Source organism: Aedes albopictus, chromosome 2, assembly GCF_035046485.1.
Source record: "Aedes albopictus strain Foshan chromosome 2, AalbF5, whole genome shotgun sequence".
NCBI lineage: Eukaryota > Metazoa > Arthropoda > Insecta > Diptera > Culicidae > Aedes > Aedes albopictus.
This window is the reverse complement of record NC_085137.1, coordinates 484584839-484607763: the sequence shown is the minus strand read 5'-3', so window position 1 is coordinate 484607763 and position 22925 is coordinate 484584839. Positions and strand designations below refer to the sequence as shown.

At 42.2% G+C, this 22925-nt stretch overlaps 1 protein-coding gene across 1 annotated transcript in view; it reads right to left on the bottom strand.

Annotated features, from left to right (window-relative positions):
* Positions 1–22925, bottom strand: part of LOC109399288 (uncharacterized) — a 691732-nt gene that overhangs the window by 233170 nt on the left and 435637 nt on the right. The window contains exon 3 of the mRNA XM_062854141.1: positions 16746–16808. The gene's annotated coding sequence lies outside the window, so the exon portion shown is untranslated. The remainder of the gene's footprint in view (positions 1–16745; positions 16809–22925) is intronic.

The following is a 22925-nucleotide window of genomic DNA, read 5'->3' as shown; positions in this document are numbered from 1 at the left end:
ACCCAATCAAACTCACTGACGTGGAGGACGGGACAACGAAACTACTAACATGCTGTGTGATGATAAACGCAATTAAATTATCAAATGGCTAGGAAGGAAACTCTGAACTCTACATTTATTTGGACTTATAATGAAACGATTATTATTGACTTATCATTCTAACGACATATAATTAACATTTATTGGGTACAATAGGGTACAACATTCAAATTTGGGGTTTCATTGTGTGTGTTCGTTCGTTTCTACTACTACTTCCTAGCGTGTGTGCGATATCTAACTCCTCCCTGTATCTAACTATCTGTGCTCAGTGCTCTCTGTGTTCTTCAGCGTGACGTCATTTTCATAGGCAGGACAGCAGTGTAATGGGCTGCGCTCCTATTCCCCGAAACTGATTGGCGGTGGTGAACGATGGCGTTTCACGCACGCATTTCTCACGGAGCCAAGACGTTGATCCGCAGAAGTCGTTCAACGGGTTCCGGTTCTTCAAAAGCGGGGTTTTGTTGGCTTTGCAGCTACCTTTCGGTCTTCAGCAAAAAAAATCCTCCGCGGCGCCCTCAACGGACGCCGCACTCCGTTCAAAAAAGAAAAGGGTTTGACTCACCGAGATGTCGTTGGCTTACCGAACAGCAGTCGATGACCTGCTGCTAGGGTCGATGATCCCACTGGCTTGGCTGATCAATCGGTGGCAATCACAGAGCTGAGGTACGCAATCGGCAATGGCGGTTGCTCCTACCAATGCGATGGCGGTTTTGGCGGTTGATGCGGCTGTGCTGGACAATGGACGAACCAGCGTGTGGAATCCTTCCACTCGAAGGTCCCCGGGCCTCCCGGACAGATATGGAGACGGATCCGTCCGCTTCCGGCGGTTCGGCGATTGCCGGGAATTCTTCGTCCGTTGGGGAGCAGAAGTCGTCGCGCTTGGGTGCGAGGAACTGTGGGATCGAAACAAAAGCCAATCTGGCAGAACATGGAACATGAGCACTTGCACTACGAGCACATCAGAGCACAATCCTCACCTTCGTATAGAGCTTCTCAAAGTTCTTCCTAATCGCACACAATTTCCTACGCACACTTTTTGGCCTACTTTTTGGAACGAAACAAGTTTAATTATTTAACTACATTTAACATCACACTAAACGGCACCTACAATTGGCTCACGAAACACTAGCTAACAAACGCGGGGACTTCTAAGTCAGTAGACGATCACGGACGAAATGATCGAGTCTTTCACGCCTCAGATAAGGGGAAGTGTATCTCGGACGCACCCGGAAGTGCGTCATTTCCCGAAACCCTTCGTGTAGTTTCGTGACTACACAGCTACGTTGGATAACTTGAACGATAGCCGTGCTGCCTTCTCTCTCCCACCTTATCAAGAAAACAAATGGCCTCGACCCAAGGAAGCGTTTGTACCTCATAAGGTGCTCGTTTGCCTACTCTAAGGGACTAAATACATTTCAAATTCATTAATGGCAATTGCGTATTCTTACAATCTATTTCCATTCCATTATTAACACACTATATTTACAAAATTTATTTACAAAACTCCTGACTGCTACACGATGTATCAGGTAAAGTCATATAAGAATACAAATAAACTTTTATAAGGTATGAGTACATCGCAGTAGATGATATTTTGATGCTTTATTGCAATGAACCTTACTTATTCGCAAAAGCGTGTGAGCGAACTCGCAAAGTGTCAAATGAATTCGCATAATTACGTACTACGATGATTATACGACTTCGCTTGGTACTTTTCTTGTTGTGTCAGTTTACCTCGCATTAGTGTATGAATGAAATCGCATAAAAGTACAAATAAACTCGTTGAAGTGTGCATACAAACTCGCATAAGCTAAAAGCGTTTATGTTGACATAATGCGATTTGATATGTGATAACAATTAAAGAGTTTCTGTTGGACTGTGGATGCAGTGCCAAAAAGCCACTAGAAAGTGAACAGCCATAATTACGATTACAAAGTCATCATAATTTGTTTAGTTGGCCTGATAATCATCAACGGGAGGCGCTAGCCAGAGAGGGGCAGTGAAAACTGTGCGCGAAATGGTGCTTCGTCGTTTTAGCCTGCCAAACAAGCATAGCGCAAGTGAATCAACTGCATTTCAACAAACACTGAGGTGAGTTAGAATATCATGATAATTAATCAGCTTGTTTCTTAAGTAGCGTTTGGTGTTGTGTGTGATGTGTGGGTCGACAATCCAGAGGCCATTAGTTCGATATCGAGCTGACAAGATTTTTTTGTATTATTATTATTAAGTCGCATAAGATGCTGAATTACGTCGCAATAGTGCATACGGTGCATCGCATAAGATATCGCTTCAAGTCATATAGCGTTATCATTGTTCCGTCAATGCACGTATAGTGCCTCCACTTTTCTACGCATAAGGCACTTTTGCTGCATCTTATGCGATGTTACTTTAACGTAAAAAAGTACGTATAACATGAACATAAACTTCATTATACGTGCAAATTGGTTGTCTGGGTAGGTTCTATAAGATCCAAGCCCGTGCACAAGGGAGGGGTTTTGGGGTTAAACCCCTCCCATTCCCGATGTTCGTACACTAGGCGCCCTTTCACCCTTTGCCAACATTATGAAAAACCCCTCTCTTGTCGCAGAAAGCGCACGGGCCAAAAGATCCAAACATATTTGGAAAACCAATACGATCGAAGGTCTCGAAGGCTAAGAGTAAGAAGCACTGAGGATGAGTAAGGTTGGATAAAGCAAAAAGGTCAAAAGTTTGCGCATTCGACTGCGATAGAATTTAACTTGGAAATAGTTTTTCCAAACTTGACAAACTTCAAATACAGCTATTTGATCTTGTGTGACGTTTCCGTCGCGTTTGGGACCTTATCCAGGGCCTCAGTTTGGCAGAACAGTATTGGACGAAAAATGAGCAATAATTGAGTCGCTGATAAAGGTCCCAAATGTGACCGAAACGTCACACAAGATTAAATAGCTGTATTTGTTTTTTGTCAAGACTGAAAAAGCCATTTCAAAACAAAGGTCAGGAGTACTAGATGAACCAAAAGAATCAACCAAATTATAATGATCAGTAGGAAGGGTTAGAAATACTATGTAGAAGTTTTTTATGAATAATGGATCAGAAGGATAATAACCCCAGTAACAATGTATAGCCAAATACTCAATGAGAAGTTTTTGGAACCTTCATAAAACCAAACCTAAAGGTATTTGGTTGGTAGTAATTGGTGATCGAAATGTTACTTAAGAAGAACCATATATACTAGGGGGATTGCAACGACCAAAAGGACTAGTCTTGACTGAAAAACTCGAAAAAATCATCTCATAGTAGAATCATAAAGAAAGACCGATGATAAAAAAACTATTTAAAGAAATTGAACTCTCTTTTCAAGTTTCTTCAAAACCCCACTTGAACCAGTCTACCAATCACGCAAAACCAGAGTGTCAGATTTTCAACTGCAGCACATCATACAGTCGTACCGCACAAACGGTACCCTGACTACATTTTGTGCATATTGCATTCGCGAGCCAATCCGAAAACCCGAAATGCACCACACATGGCGCACATAGCTTGTGTGCATAGCAATAAGAAGAGCATCGACGATGACGGCGACGACGACGTCGACAGCGACTCCAGTCCAGCATACCTACCTAGAGCGGCAACGTTTTCGTCGAGCCGACCGACAGGATGACATTTATGGTGAGAATTTCACGCCGCGAATTGCGAGTTGGTTTGGTAGGCGATATGCAGCCAGACGCACGTTGGCGCCGACGCGACGATTGTTGTCCTTCTGTAGCTTTTGCCTGCACGGATGCATGCATGCATGCATGCATCAATAATAATGATTACGCAAAATTTCCGAAACTTCGGAGTATTTATGTTGACGCATTTTATTGGTGCTCAGCGTGCACAAATGGTGAAATATTGATACTGGAGATTTATGACATTTATACAGGAAGGTCAATTGTCGGTTGTTTCTAGAAAATTGTGTATAACTTATTATATTATCATGTTATGCATCTTTTTGAAATCCGTAGTGCATCTTTTTGAAATGTAGTGATCTGTCAAATATTAAAAAAACCCATTGCTTTTCATAATGTCTTATTTTCTCAAAATTAGTCATCTAAATCGACTCTACGTTTCATTCAATTGACAAAACAATCAAACGTCACGTCTTCGTTCATGAATCATACTTCAAAAAATGAGATAAGCGATTTAACTTCTGCCTAAATGACTACAGAACAAGCAACAGCCAAAACACCGCTGCTCGTGTGACAATCAAAGACAACACGAAAGCATCATCTTCATAAATCGTTTCCATCCTGGCCATAACCATCATCATCAATTATGTGTACGTCACCGTCAAACGTCACCATCATCGTCGTTTAGTAGAAGTAGCTTAAGCGAGAATTCTCGAGTGGGTCTGTCCTCCTGTCTCTCTGGTATCAGGTGTGTGAGACCATTTTGTCAATGGGATCAGCCGCATTGACTCTTTCTCCCTTTTGAATCAGGATTGTCAAATGCAAATGGTCTGGAAGGCATCTGCAATTCGGAGGAAAAATTGAGTTTGGAAAGAAGCTCGTCCACGTGACGCACAGAGGGAATAAACTCAGTCAAAATGGGAAAGTATTCTCAGCATTAAAAGTTTTTAAATAAACAATAAATGAACAGATATAAAACACAAAAAAGCATGAAATGAAAACCTGAATAGAACAAACAAAGAACATTGTGAAGACAGAGAAGACAGAGAAGACAGAGAAGACAGAGAAGACAGAGAAGACAGAGAAAACAGAGAAGACAGAGAAGACAGAGAAGACAGAGAAGACAGAGAAGACAGAGAAGACAGAGAAGACAGAGAAGACAGAGAAGACAGAGAAGACAGAGAAGACAGAGAAGACAGAGAAGACAGAGAAGACAGAGAAGACAGAGAAGACAGAGAAGACAGAGAAGACAGAGAAGACAGAGAAGACAGAGAAGACAGAGAAGACAGAGAAGACAGAGAAGACAGAGAAGACAGAGAAGACAGAGAAGACAGAGAAGACAGAGAAGACAGAGAAGACAGAGAAGACAGAGAAGACAGAGAAGACAGAGAAGACAGAGAAGACAGAGAAGACAGAGAAGACAGAGAAGACAGAGAAGACAGAGAAGACAGAGAAGACAGAGAAGACAGAGAAGACAGAGAAGACAGAGAAGACAGAGAAGACAGAGAAGACAGAGAAGACAGAGAAGACAGAGCAGACAGAGAAGAGAGAGAAAACATAGAAAAGAAGATAAGGAAAGCAAATAAGAACTTATAAATGTTTTATTAGTCAGCCATACCCAAACCCGGTACCAACTAGTGCCAAATCCCTAGAACACTATTCTCGAAAAACAGCTGATTGAAAAATCAAATGAAACCGTTGAGACATTCCGGTAAAGACAGACCGATGCCCGTTGTGGAGAGAAATCAACCCTTTAGCTACCGACGTTTTATACTTTGTAAAAATTATTTTAGCTTGTCGTCTTAATATCGAGCCCTGAAGAAGGCCCCATCCCGGGTCGAAACGTAGGCGAAGATAACCAAGTAGTCGACGCAAAATTCATGACTGAGAAGCCGAAACCCGCGTAATACCAAATTCCAGTCGAACTCCCCTTCGTTACTTATAAATGAAAGTAGGCAGAAAACTACAGAAAAGATTGGAGAAGATAGGAAAAACAGAAGTATTCTACGATATTTTTCCCACTGTTCATCAGCTTTGGACCTATATTTGGGAGGGTGCTGCTACAGGACTCGGAAAAGCAATAAGTCCTGTCAATTATGAGCTCAAATCAAATCAATTTCTTCTGGAGAATTTTGAAGAGAAGACAGAGAAGACAGAGAAGACAGAGAAGACAGAGAAGACAGAGAAGACAGAGAAGACAGAGAAGACAGAGAAGACAGAGAAGACAGAGAAGACAGAGAAGACAGAGAAGACAGAGAAGACAGAGAAGACAGAGAAGACAGAGAAGACAGAGAAGACAGAGAAGACAGAGAAGACAGAGAAGACAGAGAAGACAGAGAAGACAGAGAAGACAGAGAAGACAGAGAAGACAGAGAAGACAGAGAAGACAGAGAAGACAGAGAAGACAGAGAAGACAGAGAAGACAGAGAAGACAGAGAAGACAGAGAAGACAGAGAAGACAGAGAAGACAGAGAAGACAGAGAAGACAGAGAAGACAGAGAAGACAGAGAAGACAGAGAAGACAGAGAAGACAGAGAAGACAGAGAAGACAGAGAAGACAGAGAAGACAGAGAAGACAGAGAAGACAGAGAAGACAGAGAAGACAGAGAAGACAGAGAAGACAGAGAAGACAGAGAAGACAGAGAAGACAGAGAAGACAGAGAAGACAGAGAAGACAGAGAAGACAGAGAAGACAGAGAAGACAGAGAAGACAGAGAAGACAGAGAAGACAGAGAAGACAGAGAAGACAGAGAAGACAGAGAAGACAGAGAAGACAGAGAAGACAGAGAAGACAGAGAAGACAGAGAAGACAGAGAAGACAGAGAAGACAGAGAAGACAGAGAAGACAGAGAAGACAGAGAAGACAGAGAAGACAGAGAAGACAGAGAAGACAGAGAAGACAGAGAAGACAGAGAAGACAGAGAAGACAGAGAAGACAGAGAAGACAGAGAAGACAGAGAAGACAGAGAAGACAGAGAAGACAGAGAAGACAGAGAAGACAGAGAGACAGAGAAGACAGAGAAGACAGAGAAGACAGAGAAGACAGAGAAGACAGAGAAGACAGAGAAGACAGAGAAGACAGAGAAGACAGAGAAGACAGAGAAGACAGAGAAGACAGAGAAGACAGAGAAGACAGAGAAGACAGAGAAGACAGAGAAGACAGAGAAGACAGAGAAGACAGAGAAGACAGAGAAGACAGAGAAGACAGAGAAGACAGAGAAGACAGAGAAGACAGAGAAGACAGAGAAGACAGAGAAGACAGAGAAGACAGAGAAGACAGAGAAGACAGAGAAGACAGAGAAGACAGAGAAGACAGAGAAGACAGAGAAGACAGAGAAGACAGAGAAGACAGAGAAGACAGAGAAGACAGAGAAGACAGAGAAGACAGAGAAGACAGAGAAGACAGAGAAGACAGAGAAGACAGAGAAGACAGAGAAGACAGAGAAGACAGAGTAGACAGAGTAGACAGAGTAGACAGAGTAGACAGAGAAGACAGAGAAGACAGAGAAGACAGAGAAGACAGAGAAGACAGAGAAGACAGAGAAGACAGAGAAGACAGAGAAGACAGAGAAGACAGAGAAGACAGAGAAGACAGAGAAGACAGAGAAGACAGAGAAGACAGAGAAGACAGAGAAGACAGAGAAGACAGAGAAGACAGAGAAGACATTAAAAAGAAGATAAGGAAGCAAATAAGAACTTATAAATGTTTTATTAGTGAGCCATACCCAAACCCGGTGTAACCAACTAGTGCCAAATCCCTAGAACCCTTTTTTCGAAAAACAGCTGATTGAAAAATCAAATGAAACCGTTGAGACATTCCGGTAAAGGCTGACTGATGCACGTTGTGGAGAGAAATCAACCCTTTAGCTACCGACTTTTTATACTTTGTGAAAATTATTTTAACTTGTCGTCTTAATATCGAGTCCTGAAGAAGGCCCCATCCCGGGTCGAAACGTAGGCGAAGATAACCAAGTAGTCGACGCAAAATTCATGACTGAGAAGTCAAAACGCACGTAATACAAAATTCCAGTCGAACTCCCCTTCGTTACTTATACATGAAAGTAGGCAGAAAACTACAGAAAAGATTGGAAAAGATAGCAAAAACAGAAGTATTTTACGATATTTTTCCCACTGTTCATCAGCTTTGGACCCATATTTAGGAGGGTGCTGCTTTAGGACTTGGAAAAGCAATAAGTCCTGTCAATTATGAGCTTAAATCACATCAATTTCTTCTAGAAAATTTTGAAGAGCCTTCAACGAAAGAAAAAGGAAAGCTTCACAAACACATTGGCTTTTCTTCTGGAGTTTCTCCATCACCAGATAAGACACCGTCGATCCTTCTTCCGGCGCCGAACAAAATACAGATGCAAGTGAAGGACACACGTCAGTATCATTTATTATCCCAGACTGAGCAAATTCATAACTCACGGAAATATATTTGTTTTGTGTGCCAGCTGGAGGAGGTAGGAAATTTGTGCCACCGGCAATCACCGGCATTTGTTTGATGCCTCTTCAATTGATGTCAATCACAACCAACGCCACCTTGCATTCTGATTATGTGAAATGATTTTTTCTAACAAAATTCGTCCCATATGAACGTCAAACGATACTCTAACTTTGATGGGACCAAAATGAGGTGGCTTCGGCATTGATATTTGATCGTTATTAGAGCGTTTTTAGCTTGGTTAAAAGCCTCTTCACACCCCCGAGGCGTGCGAAATGGCGGCAAATGCGAGCAGCCAGTGTGGGAGTCAATTCCCACACGATCCGCAGAAACGCTGCAGGTGATGTGTGTATTCGCTTGCAATCAGTAACACTGTATCGCCATCGTAAGCGGTAAGCTTCTGCAAAATAAAAAAAATGAGAGGTTTCGAGGTCAGTCAAACCTCTCTAAACTGGAGCAAATTAGATGCTGCGAGACCGACGATGAAGCCGACAAACACATCAACACTTTTCGCACTACCCGATCAGGAAGGTGTTATACGATTGTAATTATCGGAGTTGAGTGGTATTTACGGTGTGCAGTGGACGAGTGATTGCATCATCACTTTCATGTCCAAGTAACGTTTTTAAGTCAAATAGACTAGAAGAGGTTCTTACAACAACCAAAACAAAAGATATCAGGTTTTATGAAGGTTCTCAAAACTTCTACAAGCCCAATAGGTCAGCAAAATGTGACATGAGAGGAATCATTCCTACCAAAAATAGAAGATCACTAGCACTTATACTTTGAAGATTTACTTATATTCCAAACAGTCATCTCGTTGGCTATTTGTGCCAGTGCAGCTGTTCTGAAATTTTGGCTTTACACAAAGTATTTGGAATCAATCAACTTGTAGTTTAAATAAATATTATACAACAACAATAACATTATAATGTTACTCCTGGTTAACTGTTTTCAGGATCTAATAGAATCTGATAATCTTAAATCATCATTCACTGATACAATTCAGCTGTATATCTGTTATCCCCCATTCAACGGGACGCCCAGCGTGTAATGATCCTCGAAGAGGCGATTCCTCTTTGATGGCTCGGTGGGACGGGTCTTGATTGGCGCCCCTTGGCGCGAGGGAATCACGTTACGTAAGGAAGCGCTTCGCTCAGGTGACATTTTCGCACTCATGTGACTTTTAATCAACATTATACCCATACCAGCTCCAGATATGTAGATAGATGGATAGGTGAGTGGACGCTGGCTGGCTGTGTCGTGGTCATCGTGGTCATCATGATTGGCACCGTTTAACTTAACACTGCGACCAGCAGCAGCCAGCGCAGTTGCAAACCGGATCGACGATGGACGTACAACACAGCAGCAGCGGCGCTGCTGCTCCATTTAGGAACAGCACGGCGCGACCTGCATTATGCACGCAGCAAGCCAGTAATGAACTTTGATATGCAAATGAAGTAAACGGTCCCATTTCGAAGCATGTTTTCGTTGCGAGCTGATGGCTGTGGTGCTGTGCTGCTGCTGCGTTGGGTTCGTGGGTATGGGGGTCCTTTCTACTCAGCACGTTTGTAGCAGAGGTGATGCGAAATGTGAGTTCAGCAGGTGTTTGCGAGTTGTGTGACCTTGTGGAGCTGTCTGGTGCTAATGGCTGGGGATCGATGCATAATACGTAAAGGTCTATCTCTAGTCTGTTTATGGAAGTAAAACAGAAGACCATATTGCATCACTAAGCAAAAATAGAATAAGCAAACTGTTTTTTAACAGATTTTGATTTTTTTTAAATTTTCGTGGAATAGTAGGTTGAAGTTTAATGTATAATAAATAGTTATCAAACGTTTATTTATACGTTTATAAAATAATTGCTTTTTGCCTTTCTCGTACACTAAGTGTACTGAAAGGCTATATGTTCACTCAAAAAACAAATGTTCGATAGAAGGCTCGGAGGGTCAAGTCACATATACCAATCAACTCAGTTCGACGAATTGAGATGATGTCTGTGTGTATGTATGTCTGTGTACAAAAAAAGGTCACTCATTTTTAAGGCACTTCCCATCGGCCGATTTTCCGGATTATAGCTGGAATCGAACCGGAATTTGCCGCAATGTTGAAAATGGTTCGGATCGGTCAAGGCGTTCCGGAGTTATGGCCATTTTAGTGATCCGGACCAGCACTTTTCACCACATCGACAGTTGTAATTTGCAAGCCGGCTGGACAAAAGGCTGGCTGCTGATACATAGTTGACGACCGCGACGACCACCGCAGCACAGCACGAGAACGAGAGTAGAGATAATGTGTCCCATTAGGGCAGTTCAGACTTTAAACATGTTAAAAACTCAAAGCTCCCATATGTTCATTACAATCCTTGGTGCAAAACTAGAGTCCTGTCAAATTTTCAGCCATTTCGGTGGTGATTTAATGGTGGCCCAAAACCAAAATAGGTTTATATGGGGATTACTATGGAGAATTTTTGAAAAAGGTTCTCCGCGCTGTAGAGCATCACCACATGGATGAAGGCGTTGGGTCAAAGTCAAATTGAATTCTTCAGATCTCAATGATGAATGTTGCCGAAGACCGCAACTCGTTTCGACTCACGAGACAGAAGTTATTAATCAATATTCATTCATGCATGCTTGAACAGAAGACCACAGCTCGATCGACACGCTTGACACGCAATCATAGTATGCGTGCTACCTTCTTGCACACCTTGCAGGACATCGTGTATAAAGATGCGCATGCGAGTGAGAATTTGTTTAATAACTTTTTCCCCGATTGTCGAAATAAGTTCCGGTCTTCGGCAACATTCATCATTGAGATCTGAAGAATTCAATTTGGCCTTGACCCTATGACTTCATCCATGTGGTAATGCTCTACAGCGCGGAGAGCCTTTTTCGAAAATTCTCCATAGTAATTCCCATATAAACCTATTTTGCTCTTGGGCCACCATTAAATCACCACAGAAATGGCTGAAAATTTGACAAGACTCTAGTTTTACACCAATGATTGTAACGAACATATGGGAGCTTTGGATTTTTGACATGTTTAAAGTCTGAACTGCCCTAGTGTCCCATCTACAAAAAGGGCGACAAGTTGGATTGCGGGAACTATCGCGCGATCACACTACTGAGCGCTGCCTACAAAGTACTCTCTCAAATTTTATGCCGCCGTCTATCACCGATTGCAAGAGAGATCGTGGGGCCATATCAGGCTGGATTTATGGGTGAACGCGCTACGACGGACCAGATGATCGCCATCCGCCAGGTGTTGCAGAAATGCCGCGAATGCCGCCCACACATCACTTGTTCATCGATTTCATATCGGCGTATGATACAATCGATCGAGAACAGCTATGGCTACAGATCATGCACGAATACGGATTCCCGGATAAACTGATACGGTTGATCAAGGCGACGATGGATCGAGTGATGTGAGTAGTTCGAGTATCAGGGACGCTCTCGAGTCCCTTCGAATCACGCAGAGGGTTACGGCAAGGTGATGGCCTTTCGTGCTTGCTGTTCAACATTGCGTTAGAAGATGTAATAAGGAGAGCGGGGATAAACACGAGTGGAACGATTTTCACGAAGTCCGTTCAGCTGCTTGGTTTCGCTGATGATATTGAAATTATTGCTCGTATATTTGAGACGATGGCGGAAACGTACATGCGAATAAAGAGTAAAGCCAGGCGAATCGGATTAGTCATTAATGTGTCGAAGACAAAGTATATGATGGCAAAGGGCTCCAGGGAGGAATCACCGCGCCGCCACCCCGAATTTATGTCGACGGTGATGAAATCGAGGCGGTTGAAGAATTCGTGTACTTGGGCTCACTGATGACCGCCGACAACGACACCAGCAGAGAAATTCATAGGTGCATTGTGGCAGGGAATCGTGCTTATTTTGGACTCCGCAGAACTCTATGAATGAACAAAGTTCACCGTAACACTAAGTTAAATATCTAAAAAGCCAGATTAATCCACCTAGTGGTGCTGGTGCCTTTCTCGTCGAATATGTACTCATGATCTTTACGTCGACATAAGCCGATCCTGAGAACACTTATACGCTTAATACGATTCATGTAAAACTTGACCTCCTTATGAACCAAATTGTGCACAGTAATTTTAGACGCAAAAGAAGATTGGAAAAACTTTATTCAGTGTTGATGCGATCACATTATAATTTTCCCATCCTACTTTATATTAACACCACAGGAATTTGAAATGGAGTGGTTTGATGAGATTACTTTGGTTACGATTTTATTCGCTTGTACATATATGAAGACTTTGACTATTTCTTCACATTTAATCTTACCCAACGTTTACCAGGCTATCAAAAAAGCCATGATTTGATTTATTGATAACATTGGTTTTGTTCACTTTCATAACACCGCTAGCCATGATGGTCTCCCATAGCGGAAGGTCCGAAAGAGCTTGAAACTATTGAGAAATCATCATGTCTACAGTTCGTAAGCCCTGATAAAGTGTGGAACGTTTTGATGGCTGTGATCCCTGACCGTCATGTCAAAACCCAGGGATACCCAAGTGACCATACTGTTAGGGTGTAGGGGTTGCATGGGTGAGGCGCATATATTGACAGGCATTGCTATGGACCGTTAGGGCTGAGTAGGGTCGAGGAATGGATCTACGATTGCTGAATTATACTGAAAAAGTCGTGATTCAGCAGTGATGGCACCGCTTTCCGCTTTTGTTCGGCCTTGGTGGTTTGTGTGGGGTGGTGCGTGTCGGTGTGTGTGTGTGTGTGCAGGGTGGTTACTTGGGTAGTGTGCGATAATTGGTGTTAGGGACGCTTTGCCGCGGAACTAAAACCACCCATCGACAGCAGCTTCTTACTCCAAGCAGCTTCAATACTGCAAATATATTTATTTAATCAATATTACATTTTTACATAACTATATCTAATCTTACAATGTGGTATTCGTTCTCGGGACAGACGTATCTCCTACGATTCAAACGACACTGCCGAGTTATAAATTTATATCCACCGTTGACCTCCGCGCCGCCGCTTATGCACCCCACAATTGCTTCTGGGTTACCAGTTCCACTCAGCAGAAAGCGTACTGAAACTGTACGCAACAATTGGGTTTGGGACTGAGGGGGTCGTCGTTGATAAGGCCGACATCATTGAGTGCTCAGTGTTGGCGGTTGTAGTGGTGACGATTTCTTCAGCCTTAAGATCTCATTTATACCACGCACAGACTTTTGGGAAGAGGGAGTACTTTGTAATGCAAGAGAGGTATTTTAACTCTGTGTTACGGGTTGGGCGAGGTCATGCAGATAGATTCAACCCAGGTGACCGTGCGGCTCGGACAGTGATGCATGAATGAGTGCGGTGTGGGTCAGGTGCGCTGCCCTGTGGGTGCAGTTGAGTCCGGGTTGGAGTGAAAACAGACCCTTCTCTACTCTAAGTCGGTTTCGATTGTACGGGCGGGGTAGTGTTTGTCCTATTTGTGCCGTGTTGTGCGTGATTTGCGGCTCGAGCTACGTGGTTACTTGGGAAGTATTGTGCTCTGTAATCTAGATTTTGGTTTTAAGGTGAAGCTAAGGCTGGGCTGTGCCTCGGATTTGTTGGGCGCAGGTCGGAAGAGCTGGTGGCAGTTTGTGCTGGGGGGTTTGCTTGATTGGTTATTCACTGATGGTGGCCAGTCGATCGACTTATTGGCGCTGCCTGTCATTTGGTTCTTGGAGTTTGTGCTCTCGAGGTTCGGGGCGTTGCTTCGTTGTATCTTCGCTTTAATACTAATATTCCTTGTTTGATTTAACTGACTGTTTGTTACAGGCGTTTAACTCATTCTATTTCATAGATTGCCAAATTTAAGGGTAATGGTTCAATAGGGTGTTAGCAATCAGAGTGGATTAGAGCGAGTTGGCGTCTACAATACACCAACACTAATACACACACACACACACTCCAATACTTACACGCACACATGCACCTACAACTAGCTGTAAAAGACCAGTGGGCGGGACAATGGTGCCTACCCAACAGTTGTAGGTGGGGTGTTTGGCTTAGCTACATGACTTGGTCCGGCAAGCCCATAAACATCAATTGGTAGACGTATTGCCCAGTGAAAAGATCACAGATATCACAGATGGGCGAAAGCCAGGGGATGCGTTGATAATAGCAGAATAGAATAGCAGAACATTGGTTTTGTTTACTTTCATAATTTTACTATTTTAAGTACCGCATGCTTGGGTTTGGTTCAATTTTACGTTTGACCATTTCCGGCGGACACCTGGAACCGATTCCATGGCACCACTGGTTGTCCCAAATATTGTATATGGCTATTTTATTGTCAGGTTGCCTAAAAAGCCGCGAATTGATGTGTTCCATGGGGAGCATCCATTAAGTACGTCACGCTGAAATTGGGAATTTTCGAAGCTCCCCCTCCCCTCTTCGTACGGGTTTTTCCTATACTTAACCCGGGAGCGCTCGCGTCGTGTACTGAGTACACGCACCATGAAAAAAGCTCACTTGTAGTACAAAGCGTGTGCGTAGTGTCGCTGAGGGTGGCTAAAGACGCGACTGCTCGAGGGTTAAAAAAGCTTGTCACACTTTTACAACCCCCTCTCCCCCTAGGATCGTGACGTACTTAATGGATGGCCTCATGCATGATTTTGGTTTACTTCTATATTTTACCATTTCCGGCGGGCACTCGTTACCTGTTCTTCAACACTACCGGTTCTCCCAAATGTGCGTCTGAGATATTTTGCTGACAAACTGGTTATTGAAAAATCCGCGATTTGGTGTGTCGCATGCATAGGTTCGGTTCACTTTTATTTTTGGACACTTCCGGTGGGACATCCGGAACCGGTTCCGGAACACTACCGGTTCAGATATGCTCGGAGACTAGTTTCTTGCTAACCTTTCATTAAGTTATCAAAAAATCCCCGCTGTGTCGAATGCATGGGTTTGTTTCACTTTTATATAAGGCGATTTCCGACGAGACACCCGGAACTGGTTCCGCAATACAACTGGCAGTCTCCAATGTGGTCTGAGCCTACTTCCTTAATAACCGGCCATCAGGGTATTCTAAAAGCCGTGATTTGATGTGTCGCATGCATGGGTTTGGTTCACTTTTATATCTGGCCACTTCCGGAGGGACCCCCGGAACCGGCTCCGGAGCACTACCGGTTCAGATATGGTCTGATACTGTTTTCCTGCTAACCTGTCATTAGATTATCGGAAATGCCGCTATTTGATGTGCCGCATGCATGGGTTTGGTTCACTTGTATATTTGGCCACTTCCAGCGGGACGACTAGAACCGGTTCCGGAACACTACCGGTTTAGATATGGTCTGAGATGGTTTTCCTGCTCATTGTCCATCAGGTCATCGAAAATGCCGTGGTTTGATGTGTCGCATGCATGGGTTTGGTTCAATTGTATTTTTGACCACTTCCAGTGGAACGCCTAGAACCGGTTCCGGAACACTACCGGTTCAGATATGGTCTGAGATGGTTTTCCTGCTCATTGTCCATCAGGTCATCGAAAATGCCGTGGTTTGATGTGTCGTATGCATGGGTTTGGTTCAATTGTATTTTTGACCACTTCCAGCGGGACGCCCAGAACCGGTTCGGGAACACTACCGGTTCAGATATGATCTTAGACTATTTTTCTGCTTACCGCTCATCAGGTTATCGAAAATGCCGTGGTTTGATGTGTCGCATGCATAGGTTTGATGCATTTTCATATCTGGTCCCTTCCTGGGGTACCGTTCCGGAACACCTAAATGGCCATATCTCCGGAACGGCTGAACCGATCCGAACCATTTTGAATAGGAAACAATGGGACCAGATTCCGCGTCGGTCATTGAAATCAGATGAGGTTTACTGCCAAAAAGTGATGTGAGTTTTTTTGTACACACACATACAGACACACACACACGCACACACATACACACACACATACACACACACATACACACACACAGACATCACCTCAATTCGTCGAGCTGAGTCGATTGGTATATGTGATTTGACCCTCCGGGCCTTCTATCAAAAAGTCATTTTTGGAGTGAACATATAGCCTTTCCAGTACACTTAGTGTACGAGAAAGGCAAAAACGCTGATAAGACCGGTAGTCCTCTTGGGCACGAAGCATGGACCCTACGTGCAGAGGACCAAAGCGCCCTTGGAGTTTTCGACCGGAAGATGTTGCGTACCATCTACGGCGGAGTGCAGATGGAAGACGGGACTTGGAGAAAGTGAATGAACCACGAGTTGCATCAGTTGCTGAGAAAACCAGCATCGACCACACCGCGAAAATCGGGAGGCAATGGTGGGCAGGTCACGTCATCAGGATGTCGGACAGTAACTCGACTAAAATGATTCTTGAGAATCATCCGAACGGTACAAGAAGACGTGATGCGCAGCGAGCTAGGTGGGTCGATCAAGTAGAAGACGCAGAGTGCGGAATTGGAGACGCTTAGCCATGGACCGAGTAGTATGGAGACGACTCCTGCGTGCAGCAGAGGACACTCAGGCCTTAGTCTGACCGGTGAGGTAAGAAAGTTGATATTTTGATCCAGTATAAACTGCATAATTCCAAAACGAAGGCTGCCTTTGCATGAAGAATCAACATATGAAACTTACCTTTATTCGACTCGCTTGACCGTTCCCTCTTGCAGCTGCCACGGACTGGTTCCACGAAACACTCTGAAAAGAACAGGAAAAACAAACGCAAATTATTGGCCATTGCCGAATTAATGTATGTACTTAACTGGGCGCCAAGTTTGGGCAAATATCGGAATTCAATTTCACACGAATCACCTTTTCCGCATCGCCCATCGCACAGCAATTTTCCCCATCCGCGCAAAAGGATAATAATTTCGATTAAAATTCATCACACGTCCCATTTGAGTCCGCGGCGCGGCGGCCGCGGACCGTAATGCAGTTCCCAAAGAGTGTGTTGTGTTGGCGGTCGGTGCGGTGCGATGCGGTGTGGGTGGTGGCCCTCTCGCTGCTGGCTGCAATGACGCAACTCCGCAAACCGCAAACCGATCACGTAAAAAATTAATTTCCACTCATCTTCTCGCGCATCAACACAGGGGAAAATGCATTCAAGTGCAGGGGAGGAGTGGGGAAGTGGGGTGGTGGGAAATTATTTACACACGTTCAGTTCTCTCGCCCTCCAATTTTTCACACATCAGAAAAGTTAATAAACCATTTGTTGGAACAAAGTTCCATCATCGTGGGGAGTTCGGATTCGAGGGGGTGGAACATTTTGGGCCCTTTGGAGCAAACATTATTTTAAACGGCCTGAAGCCCGAAACCATCGTCAAATTTTCATGATGGGTGTTGAACGCGCTCAAACAACGACGATGATGCGGCGACGATGTTTGCGTATTTCATATTCATTGCAGCTTAAGCTTTAGCTTTTTGTTGTCATAATGGACATTTTTTTACGGGACCTGGAATTTCTGGCCCTCATGATCAGCCATCATCATCACCATTTGGGTTTGTTTGTTTTACGAACGACACTCGAAATTTCATCAATTTGATGTTGTGTGTGTGCGGGACCGAGCTTGATGAGCAAGGAGGACTTCTATGAGCAGGGAAAAATTGAATTTTCCGGAAGAGATGACAAAAATCCTACAAAAGCGGAATGCAAGCGTAATGTTGCAGCAAAATGTTACTGGTTTCGATGGAAATGACTAGATGGAAGCAAAAGCTGCCCATATTTTTCGGTAGATTGCTTTCTGGGAAAGGGATTTACATAGAGATTAAAAGATACACGTGTGGTACGTGGAAACATTTTTTTGTGATAAAAATCAGATTAATTGAGGCTGGTTTGTTTTGAAACCCCGGAACATATTTTAATCAAACAGGTGGTTTTGATTTCTGAAAAGAAACAAGCTCAAGTTTGGTCAATAAAAACTCTTTTACAAAACACAAAAATGATAGAAAAAAATGTAATTTAAAAAGACACTTCAACCATTGGCTGCACAGATTCAACACGAGGAGATTGTTTTTATTACCGTACGGGTTTGGGCCGAAGGGTCTCGGATTTTCATGACAATTTTTTCACAGGCAGGGCTCATGGATATAAACAAATAAAAATTGAGAAAAATTCGGGGTCGCCAATTTTCCCGGAAAACTAAGGTGAATTTTTTTTTTGTTTTCTCCTGACACTACTTACTTTGAAAAATCATAACTCCAGAACAAAACATCGTAGAAATGAGGTTTTTTTAGAAAATGAAAGCAAATTTTCTCAGAAATCAAAAAAAAAATTGAACTGGAAAAAGTTTTCCGAAAAATTTTCCACGGTTGAGAAAATTTGTGAAGAAAAACCGGAAAAACTATGCCCGAAAATTTTCAAAAAAAAGTATTTTTGAGAAGGTTATTTCATAAGCTTTAATCGCTGAAATTTTTGGAATGCACTTATTTTCGTTTTTGAGCTACGGCCAATCTTGTTGAAAAATGTCTAAATGTCCCATATAAGCCTTTTTTCAAAAATCATAACTTAAGAACGAAGCAGCGAAGAAACAAAGATTTTTAATGAAAATGTAGGCAAATTGTTTCAGAAATAAAAAAAAAGAAATGGAAAAAAGTTTTTCACAAATTTTTTTACCTTTGATAAAATTCATAACGAAAAGCCGGAAAAACTATGCCCGAGCTCGCGGAAAATTTTCAAAAAAATATAATTGAGGTGGTCATTTCATAAGCTTTGATCGTTGAAATTTTGGAATGCACTTATTTTTCGTTCCTGAGTTTTGGCTAAATTTGTGAAAATTGACCATATAGTATATGCGTACATAGTAATTTTTCACAAAATTGGCCATAACTCAGGAAAAAAAATAAGTACATTCAAAAATGTCAGCGATCGAAGCTTATAAATTAACTTTCTCAAAAATATTTTTTTTTTCTGTGAATTCGAGCATAGTTTTTCCGGCATTTTTTTACGAATTTTCTCAACAGTAGAAAATTTTGTGAAAAACTTTTTCCATTTTATTTTTATTTTTTTTGGATTCCTGAGAAAATTTGCTTTCATTTTCATTAAAAAGCTTTGTTTCTTCGTTTTTTGCCTTTCTCGTACACTAAGTGTACTGGAAAGGCTATATGTTCACTCCAAAAATGACTTTTTGATAGAAGGCTCGGAGGGTCGAGTCACATATACCAATCGACTCAGCTCGACGAATTGAGGTGATGTCTGTGTGTGTGTATGTATGTATGTGTGTGTGTATGTGTGTGTACAAATAAACTCACATCAGTTTTTGGCAGTAAACCTCAACCGATTTTAATGACCGACGGTTCATTCGACGCGGCATCTGGTCCCATTGTTTCCTATTGAAAATGGTTCGGATCGGTCCAGCCGTTCCAGAGTTATGGCCATTTAGGTGTTCCGGATCGGTACCCCTGGAAGGGGCCAGACATGAAAATGCACCAAACCCATGCATCCGACCCATCAAACCACGGCATTTACGATTATCTGATGAACGGTAAGCAGGAAAATAGTCTCAGACCATATCTGAACCGGTAGTGTTCCGGAACCGGTTCTGGGTGTCCCCCCGGAAGTGGCCAAATATTAAATTGAACATAACCCCCGCATGCGACACATCAAACAGCGGCTTTTTCGATAATCTGATGAACGGTTAGCAGGAAAACAGTATCAGACCATATCTGAACCGGTAGTGTTCCGGAACCGGTTCCGGATGCGCCACCGGAAGTGGCCAATTATAAAAGAGAACCAAACCCATGCATGCGACACACCAAACAGCGGCATTTTCGATAACCTGATAAACGGTTAGCAGGAAAACACTATAAGACCATATCTGAACCGGTAGTGTTCCGGAACCGGTTCCGGATGTACAACCGGAAGTGGCCAAATATAAAAGTGAACCAAACCCATGCATGCGACACATCAAATCACGGCTTTTCCAATAACCTGATGGCCGGTTATAAAGGAAACAAGCTCAGACCACATACGGGACTGCTAGTTGTAATCCGGAACCAGTTCCGGGAGTCTCGCCAGAAATGGCCAAATATAAAAGGTTATAACATATAACCAAACCTATGCATGCGACACATCAAACAGCGGCATTTTCGATAACCTGATGAACGGTTAGCAGGAAAACAGTATCAGACCATATCTGAACCGGTATTTGTTCGGAACCGATTCCGGGGGTCCCGACGGATGTGGCCAAATATAAAAGAGTACCAAACTCATGCATGCGATACAACAAATAACGGCTTTTCTGATAACCTGAATACTGGTTATCAAGGAAATAGGTTAAGACCACATTAGGGGCTGTTCATAAACCACGTAGACCAATATTTGGCAATCTCAGACCCCCCCCTCCCCCCTCGTAGACTTTTGTCCATACAAAAGTTTTGAAATTTGTATGGAGCGTAGACTTTGGCCAGACCCCTCCTCCTCCCAATAAGTCTACGTGATTTATGAACGGCCCCTTAGGGACAGCCGGTAGTGCTGTAACCAGTTCCAAATGCCCCTTCGAAATATAAAATTGAACGGATTTTGTAATAACCTTATGAACTATAGCAAGAAAACAGGTTCAGACTGGTTAAAAAATGTTTACGGTTATGGTCAAATCTCAACGGTTACGTAGTAATTGAACTTTACATGTTTGCAATGGAGATTTAGGATCTTAAAGCATGCTATATGGGAGTATTTGATATGGGAAGATGTCTGGACTCCTAAAATGACGACTAGAATATCCAAGATGGCGGTCCAAATTCCAATATGGTGGCTTCAAATTCAAGATGGCGTCTGTTTAAAGAAGTTTAAGGCTCTAAAACCATGCAATATGGGTATATTTGGAATGGAGAAGATGTCCGGAGTCCAAAAAGGCCGACCAGAATATCCAAGATAGCAATCAAAAATGTAAGATGGCGGCTCCAAATTTAAGATGGCGCCTTTTTAGGCTTTAGGCTCTAAAACCATGCAATATTTGATATGGGGAAGACGTCCAGAGTCCAAAATGACGATCAAGAAATCCAAGATGGCGATCTAAAATTTAAGATGGCGGCTCCAAATTCAAAATCGCGGCTGTTTAATGGAGTTATAGGGCCTGAAACAATGCATTATTGGTATATTTGGTATGGGGATGATGTCTGGACGCCAAAAATGGTGACTAGAACATACATGATGGCAATCTTAAATCCTAAATGGCGGCTTCAAATTCAAGATAGCGTCTTTTTCTTAAGAGTTTGAGGCTCAAATATTAAAAGCCAGATTAACGATGTGATTTCTGGTATCATGAAATGGATTTCTGTTAATTGTATGGAAGTGCGATATACATCAACATTTCGCTTGAGTTTTATTGAAACATAGTTTCGAAGGCACGAGAAAGGCGCCATCACCGTTAGGTGGATTAATTAGGGTTTTTTTGTTTGTTCTTGAGCTATGATTTTTTTTAAAAAAGGCTTATATGGCATATTTGGAAATTTTCCAACAAAATTGGTCATAACTCAATAACGAAAACAAAATGCATTCCAAAAATTTTAGCGATTAAAGCTTATGAAATAACCCTCTCAAATTTTTTTTTTGAAAATTTTCCAAGAGTTTGGGCATGGTCTTTCCAGCTTTTTTTTTATGAATTTTCTCAACTGTGGAACATTTTGTGGAAAACTTTTTTCACTTCATATTATTTTTGGATTTCTGAATCCATCCATAAGCCCTGCCTGTGGAAAAAGTTTCATGATTGGTCATGAAATCTGAAGCCCTTCGGCCCAATTTGTACGATAATAAAAAAAAATCCCCGCGAAACACTAAGTGGTCCAGTGGAGAAGTTTCCGTTTGACGAAAAGTTTTCACCGACTGAAGCGGGAATGAAACCCGCACTCCAAGTCTAACGAAACGCCTAGACGGCTAACGCCTCTAACCCCATGACCACGAAGTCCACTAATCCTAACGTGTTCAATATCTTCAAACTGTTTTATCAGCTTCAAGCAAAATTGGTGTATTTTTCAACTTGTTCTTTTAAGATTTATAAATATTCGTTTCCTATCCGTATTAGAAATAATGATTGCATAATTTCTTCAGAGAAATGTTTTAAAAACTTTCCTTGGTAACCCAAAAGTGTGAAGTGTTTAACAAAATAGAGTATTTTTTTTAATTCTTCGGAACTTTTTCAAAAATTTTCTTCAGTTTTTTTTTCATTTTTCACATGAAATTTTCAGTAAAAAAATATAAATTAAGAAGATGGGATTGCATTCACAAGGATTTCTAAAATTAGAACAGAAGAGACCCTCCCAGAAATTCCAGGGGTGTATCGTGATTAAGACTTACGACTACTTTTATATAATATTTGAAAAATTTTCGCTGTAAAATGCAGTTGATTTCTACTCATTCTATGTAATATTGGATATCATACATAACTTGAAAGTATATTGGAAAAATAAATTCTGCAAAATAAACTTTATTGTTACGATAATTAGAACTAACTTCAAAGATATAACTTATCTGGATCCGTTCAAAACTTTCTAAAAAATTTTGATATTGAGTTATTACTGAAAAAAAAAAATCCCAAAGATCCAAAAGCCATATGATTTCTACAGCAAAAGAAACTTTTCTTTTTCGAACAATAAAATTATTGAACTCCACTAAGACGGGCTTGGTGGTCTAGTGGCTACCGCTTCTGATTTATATGCAGAAGGTCCTGGGTTCAATCCCTGGCCCGTCCCTTTCCTCCTACTTTGTATCTTTCTATATACTTTCTCTCTGCTCTCTACATATACAACTCATGTATATAAACACGTTCATAGCCGTCGCTAGAACAGAAACGGGTTGAAAAAGCCGTTTCCCTTCCTTCC